A 7,951-nucleotide genomic window follows, 5' to 3' on the forward strand; every position below is an offset into this window, starting at 1 on the left:
GTTTTCATTCTCTGCTGCTTTCGCCTTCACGACCCGAAGCTCCTGCTCCTGGGTCTTTTGTTCCTCTTTCAGCCCTTCAATCGCCTGTAATATCGGGGCCAACAACTCTTTCTTCATTTCCTTTTTTATCTCCTCCACGCAGCGTTTCAAAAACTCTTGTTGTTCAGGGCCCCATATGAAACTGCCACCTTCCGACGCCATCTTGGTTTCTGCTTGCCTTCCTTGCCGTTGTTCCAAAGGATCCGCTGCAATCCGGCCACTTTCCTCTCCTTTTTCCATCCGTGTCCAGGGGGAACACCCTTCTGGTTTACCGCACGGTGTTTTCAGCCGTTAAAATTGCCGTTGGGGCTCCTATCAAGAGCCCAAAAGTCCGTTTCACAGGGAGCTGCCGAAACGTGCGACTCAGCTGGTCATCGCCGCACCCGGAAGTCCCAGAACAATACTTTTAACTGTATTCGGTACACGAGACAATAAATCAAATCCAATCAAAGAGACAGTTTCTTACTAGTCTTCAGATTGAACAATGAGCCTTCTAAAAAATTAAAAATGGGAGATGGGGGTCAGTGGCTGGACCAGCATTGACTGCTCATTCCAATTGCCCTTGAACTGCATGTCTTGTGAGGCTATTTCAGGGGGCACTTACAAATCAACCACAACATTGCTGTGGATCTGGAGTCACGTGTAGGCCAGGCCACGTAAGGAGAGCAGATTTCCTAAAGGACATTAGTGAACCAGACGGGTTTTTACAACAATCCACAATGTCATCATTAGACTTTTAATTTGATTGAGACTTTTATTCAATTTCAATATCTGTCGTAGCCAGATTCGATCCCAGATCCCCAGAGCATTAACCTGGGTCTCTGGATTACTAGCCCAAATATTCTTGGCAGAATGTGATGTCTTGTAACTTCTCAAAAATATGAAGCAATTTATTTTTTCAAACAAATTCTGATAGCTCTGCAGTTTCTGGAAACATTTTGGTTGATGTTATTTTTTAAAAAATAAAGATCTAGTCTTTATAATATAATATTATAATATAATACACCAATTCACCAATGATAATCAATGTTCACGACTGAATAATCATTAATTTAATTATTATTTTTTGCTATGAAATCAATATATAGTTGATATAGAAAAGGTACAGAAGGTGAAATGGTTGCAGGAAGTCACATGTTCGAGGTATAAAAGGGCTTCCTTGACCGTGTTACTAATGACAGTGAATATACTATGAAAATAACATTTTAAAAACTAAATGTGATTACACATGCGTACTTACAACTTCCTACATTGCAACAGTGATTATGATTCAAAAGTACTCCATTGGCTTTAAAATACTTTTGGAGGTCCAGTGGGAGTGAGGTTTTATAGAAATGTACACTTGTTCTAATTGTTCGCAAATTAGGATATATTACACTCGGTGACCTCATCCGAATCACTGATAAAGATTGAGTCTTAATTTTGTGTAATAATCATGGTGTTGACACCATTTTGAATACTCTGTGAAACTCCAGACACACCATATGCACAATTATTTGTTGCAAAACACAGCGGGTTGTTGTGATTTGGAATGCACTGTCTATAAATGGTGCTGGAATCTCATTGGACTGTAACTTCCAAAAGGGAATTTGGTACATTCTGAAAAAGAAAACAAAATAGTCGAACTTTGTGATTAAATGGGTCGCTGTACAGAGAGCTGGCACGGGAAAAGTGGGCCAAATAGACTCCTCTATGCTCCAGGAGCCTTGTGTACATGTAAAACGAGTGGTAACGACCTGGAACCTACTGCCTATGTGGGTAGGAGATGCAGAGATGACGGAAGGATTTCAATTGGACAGGCACTGAGAGAAATAAACCTACAGGGATTCGGGGATAGAACGGGGCAATGGACAGACTGGCTTCCTCCACAGGGAGCCGACACGGTCTCAAAGGGCTGAATGGCCCCATTCCCCACCCTCCAGATGCTGTGATCTCAGGAGAGAAATTCAGCTGCTCCAGTCACTCCAACTAACTGGAATCCCTTATCCCTGGTCCCATTCTTGTAAATGTCCTCTCCACCCTCTCAGAACTTCACATCTTTCCTTTAGTGTGGGGCCCATCTAGGATTCTAGAGGGATAGAATTGAAAAGCATGGAGGAAATGTTCAACTTGTTTAGAACCAGGGTGAGGCTGTACTGGGAGCTCTGTCCACATTGGCGATCTCCATTTAGATCAAGGAAATAAGAGGCACTGGAGAAGGTGCAACAAAGATTCATAATATACAGAACTGAGAGCATTTAACACTCAGGAAAGGCTGAGACTTTTTTTCTGGGAAAGAGAAGATTGATGGAAATCTTTAAGATTATGAAGAAGTTCAATAATCCAATAGGAATTTCAGTAGAAACCTTTTTACCCAGGAGTGGTGAGAATGTGCAACTTGCTACCACAGCGAGTGGTTGAGGTGAACAGCATGAATACATTGAACAGAAAGCTAGATACATACATGAGGGAGAAAGGAATAGAGGGAGATGCTGATGGGGGGAGATGTAGAGGGGTGGGCGGAGGATCATGTGGAGCATAAACACTGACACAGACCATGGCTACCCTCAGCCGTTATGGGAATTTAACCTGTGCTTTGATGTCACTCAGCACAAACCAGCCATCCAGCCAACTGAGCTAACCGATCCCAATGTAAATCTGTAATAATTCCGTAAATATTAGTGATTGCCTGTCTCCCACCATACTATTTAATGTAGTTTCCCAGTGCACCTCAGACAACTTGCCCCTCATACCCTGATAGTTTTCTTCTGTGAGAAGCACCCAGATAAATTAAACAAAAGAACAATGTAACCACCACCGCCCATCTTCATGGCAATGTGGCATGATTTTGGGGGTTTCCAAACAGAAATGGGAATGATACATCTTCTAACCTCCAAACACTCTTTCGCTCTGATCCTTATGGAATGTGCAACCAAATATTAGCTTGAAGGCTCAGAGCAAATCAGGCCACTGGAGGCGAAGTCGTGAGACCGGCCAGTCCAGCAGAAAGAAACCCTCTCACCATCCCCATTTACCAACAGAATAAACAAAATGCAGTCCTGGATGTAGTTGAGAACAGAAACAATAACAGCAGAATCCACCCTGTAATCAGTTGTGAACCTGTTGGTGTTTCAGAAAGTGCGATGAATTACAAAATCCCATCGCACATTGAGAGCAGGTGAACGGCCTATCCCCAGTATGAACTCCCTGGTGTGACTGCAGACGGCATAACCGAGTCGATAGCGTAAATAAATGTAAGCGGGTATGAGATAATCGGGATTATGGAGACATGGATGCAGGATGACCAGGGATGGGAATTTAATATATTCAGTATTTAGGAAGGACAGACAAAAAGGAAAAGGCAGTGGAGTGGCAGTGCTGGTTAAAGAGGAAATTAATGCAATAGTGAGGAAGGATATTAGCTCCGACAACGTGGAATCTATGGGTAGAGCCGAGAAACAGCAAGCGGCAAAATAATAAGTGGACATCGTATACAGACCCCAAACTGCAGTGGTGATGTTGGTAATGGCATAAAACAGGACATTAGGCTGATTGGAAAAGTATCTGTAGGTATTTGAAGAGAAAAGATAGGTGAAGACTAATGTACATTCCTTACAGTCAGAAACACGGGAATGTATAATGGGGAACAAAGAAATGGGTAAGCAAATAAATACATAATTTGGTTCTGTCTTCACAAATGGGGGCTTTGACTCTGAAGTTGCTGCAGATTGGAGGGTGGCTTATGTAACCCCACTATTTAAAAAGGGAGATAGAAAGAAAACAGGGAATAATAGACCAGTAAGCCTGACATTGGCAGTAGGGAACATTCATGGATTTATGAAGGGGAAATCATGCTTGACAAATCGACTGGAATTCTTCGAGGGGTAGTGTTGACGAGGGGGAGCAAGTGGATGTGGTATATTTGGACTTTCAGGTGGCTTTTGACAAAGTCCTGCATAAGAGATTAGTATGTAAAATTAAAGAACATGGGATTAGGGGTAGTGTATTGAGATGGATAAAAAACTGGTTGGCAGACAGAAAACAAACAGCAGGAATTAATGGGTCTTTTTCAAATTGGCAGGCAGTGACTATTGGGGTACCGCAGGGGTCGGTGCTAGGACCTCAGATATTCACAAGATATATATATGAATGATTTTTCAATTTAAATTTATAGTACCCAATTTTTTTTTCTAATTAAGGGGCAATTTAGTGTGGCCAATTCACCTACCCTGCACACCTTTGGGTTCTGGGGGTGAGACCCGCGCAGCGACGGTTTACCAGACTGATTCCTCGGATGGTGGAATTGACGTACAAGAGATTGAATCAGTTAGGATTGTATTCACTGGAGTTCAGAAGAACGAGGGATCTCAGAGAAACCTGTAATATTCTAAAAGGACTTGACCGGGGAGATGCAGGATCGATTTCCCCGATGGTGGGAGTGAACAGAACCAGAGGTCGCAGTCTGAGTATACGGGTTAGATCATTTAGACAGAGATGATGAGCAATTTCTTCAACCAGAGAGTGGTGAGCCTGTGGAATTTGTTCCACAGGAAATAGTTGAGGCCAATACATTGTATGTTTTCAAGAAGCAGTTAGATATAGCACTTAGGGCGAAGGGAATCAAAGGATAAGGAGGGGAAAGCGGGATTAGGCTATTGAGTTGGATGATAAGCCATGATCATAATGAATGGCAGAGCAGGTGCGAAGTGCCAAATGGTCTCTTCCTGCTCCTATTTTCTATGTTTCTATGTAATCCCTTCCCACACTAAGAGCAGGTGAATGGCCTCTCCCCAGTGTGAATTCGCTGATGTTTCCGCAGGTTGGATGAATCAATGAATCCCTCCCCACACTGAGAGCAGGTGAATCGCTTCTCCCCAGTGTGAACTCGCTGGTGTGACTGCAGGCTGGATAAATCAGTTAATCCCTTCCCACACTGAGAGCAGGTGAAAGGCATCTCCCCAGTGTGAACCCGCTCGTGTCTCTGCAGGTTGCCTAATCGAGTGAATCCCTGCCCACACTGAGAGCAGGTGAACGGCCTCTCCCCAGTGTGACTGCGTCGATGAATCTCCAGCTCAGATGGGCATCTTTATCCCTTCCCACAGTCCGCACATTTCCACGGTTTCTCCATGTTGTTGGTCTCCTCCAGATTGGACAATCAGTGGAAGCCTTGTCGACACACAGAACATGTGCACTGCCTCTCCCCACTGTGGTATGATGTTTTTTCAGGCTGTGTAACTGGTTAAAGCTCTTTCCACAGTCAGTTCAATGGAACACTCTCACGCAGGTGTGTGTTGCGTGGGTCTTGGTGCTTTTCCAGTCACAATCACGTTTATAATCTTTTGAAGCCGACAGATTGGACATTTCTCCTTCTCGCCAATGATATTCAGAACCCGATGATATCTAGTTCAGAAGGAATCGAGTGAGTTTGTCACATCGAGACGTGATGTTTGAGATTTCTGTCTATAATTCCTCCTCTTCCAATATCCTTCAAAAACAATTTACAAAAGTCATCAGTTAGAAATTCAGAACAGACAATTCTAGTTCCGATGAAACATTATTTCCTCTCTCATTCTCCAAAAGCTGTAAATTTCCATCCCACACAATCACCCTCCATTCTCACTCTGCTGCACCTAATATTTACCCTCCCAATTCTCCTGAAGGGCTGATTCATGTTGATTGACAGATCCAAGCTCAGCTCAATGCTTCCTGACCAGGACACAGAGATTATAATATGAGCAAGTAGGCTATTCAGCCCACTGCGTCTTCTCAACCATTCAATGCGATCCTTGGCCGATCTATCCCTCGATATCTTCAATATCTAGAAACCTATCAATATTTGTCTTGAACATACTTGGGGACTGAGGCTGCACATTCCTCTGGGGTAGAGAATTCCAAAGCTTCACCACATCCTCGAGTGAAGAAATCCCTCCTCATCTCAGCTTTCACTCTATTTTCCCCATAACCCTTCACTCCATTGCCAATAAAATATCTGTCAAACTTGTGCTTCAATATATTCAATGACCCCCAGATACAACTGGTCCCTGTGGAAGAGAAATCCAAAGACTAACAACCCTCTGAGGGAAGTCTGTAACCTTCCTCTTCGTTCACTTGATTAAGAAGCGGCCCTCTGAAAACTCGTGATACCAAATAAACCTGTTGTTGTCAGACTTCCGGAGCCCAGCCCCGTCCAACGCGCCATCTCCACATTCTGAACAATGGGGAGCAAGCTCCTCCCACTCATTGAAACATCGCCCCCGACAAAGATGACACACGCGCATGCGCCCTGATGCACATCCAATAAAGATGGCGGCCGTTAACTCGAGCCGAAGATGAGGAGCTGCAACCCCGCTCGGTACAAACTCGGTCCCGTAAACTATTCCGAGGTTTACGATTGCAACAGCTTTACACAACGTTTCCGCCCACTCCCGCGATTTCTTGCTTCCTCCATCGTTTCAAATGCCTATTACCGATTTCGAAAATGAAAAAGCCGCCCTTCTGCACCGCCATTACCCACACTGCGCATGCTTCAATCGCAGCGGACCCGCCCCTCATTCACTCCGATTGGTTGGAAGACCAGCCGCTCCCATTCGGTACTTCAGCCCCGCCCCTGCTATTGGACCAGGGCTGCCGCCAATTATCCGGGCATTGTGACAGTTGGAGACGGCGAGAGCGGCTGATTGATCAATAATAACATTGTTTCACATTGGGCTCTGCAGCGCCCTCGGGATTTGTAAACCCCGCCCCCCGGCACTGACCTCTCACCTCACAATGCCCGGACAATGATTGACGGCAGCTCCGAACAATAGGAGAAGAAGGGGATTGCTGGAGGACCGAAAGGGAGTGAGTGGTCCTCCAACCAATCAGTGACTGAAGGGCGGGGCGCCGATCCTCACAGAAGAAGCAACCGCGCAGGCGCACGTGCCAACTCAAAGAAAGGTTCCTCTCCTCAATTTCTTTTTTTTTAATGTGTTTATTTAAATTTTCCAACAAAATTTTTAACAAACCCACCCCCATAACAAAAAGAAACGCAAACACAAGTCAAAAATTATACAAAACTTTTACATTGGGTTTCCCCATATACAGTCACACCCCCATATGACATTCAAAGCTACCCGTAGGGAAGCCCCCCCCACCCACCCGAATTCACCCCCGGAAAGAGAGCATCTTAATAACCCATACACCCAAAATCACCCTGTCCTGAGTCCCCTGTGCCGGGAGCAGCTGGAATTCCCTCACCTGCCGCCTCACAAACGCCCTCACTTGCATATACCTGAAAGCATTTCCCGGGGGTAACCTAAACTCCTCCTCCAGCGCCCCTAGGCTCGCAAACGTCGCATCTATAAACAGGTCCCCCATTCTTCTAATCCCTGCCCGATGCCAGCTCCGAAATCCCCCATCCATCCTTCCCAGGACGAACCAATGGTTCTCCCGAATCGGGGACCAAACCGAGGCTCCCACCTTGCCCCTGTGTCGTGTCCACTGCCCCCAGATCTTCAACGTCGCCGCCACCACCGGACTTGTGGTGTACCTTGTCGGCGAGAGCGGCAGCAGTGCCGTCACCAGCGTCCTCAGGCTCGTGCCCACACAGGACACCATCTCCAACCTCTTCCACGCCGCCCCCTCTCCCTCCATTACCCACTTACAGATCATCGCCACATTGGCAGCCCAATAATAGTCGCACAGATTCGGCAGAGCCAGCCCTCCCTGTCCCTACTACGCTCCAGAAACACCCTTTACCCTCGGGGTCATACTTGCCCACACGAAACCCATGATACTCCTACCTACCCGTTTGAAAAAGGCCTTGGGTATCATAATGGGAAGGCACTGGAATACAAAGAGAAACCTCGGAAGGACCATCATTTTAACCGACTGCACCCTGCCCGCTAGCAAGAGTGGCAGCACATCCCATCTTTTGAAATCCTCATCCATCTGC

The 7,951-nt window shown here is 45.7% G+C and overlaps 1 long non-coding RNA gene across 1 annotated transcript; it reads right to left on the reverse strand.

Moving 5' to 3' along the window:
* Nucleotides 1-767: 767 nt before the first annotated feature.
* On the reverse strand, nucleotides 768-6,740 carry LOC140419040 (uncharacterized). Its single transcript, XR_011945499.1, has 2 exons — nucleotides 6,486-6,740; nucleotides 768-5,503 (listed from the first exon to the last, which is right to left on the reverse strand). It is a non-coding gene; the product is annotated as an uncharacterized lncRNA (long non-coding RNA).
* Nucleotides 6,741-7,951: the final 1,211 nt, after the last annotated feature.

The sequence above is a fragment of the Scyliorhinus torazame genome, chromosome 5 (genome assembly GCF_047496885.1).
Source record: "Scyliorhinus torazame isolate Kashiwa2021f chromosome 5, sScyTor2.1, whole genome shotgun sequence".
NCBI classification, from domain to species: Eukaryota; Metazoa; Chordata; class Chondrichthyes; order Carcharhiniformes; family Scyliorhinidae; genus Scyliorhinus; species Scyliorhinus torazame.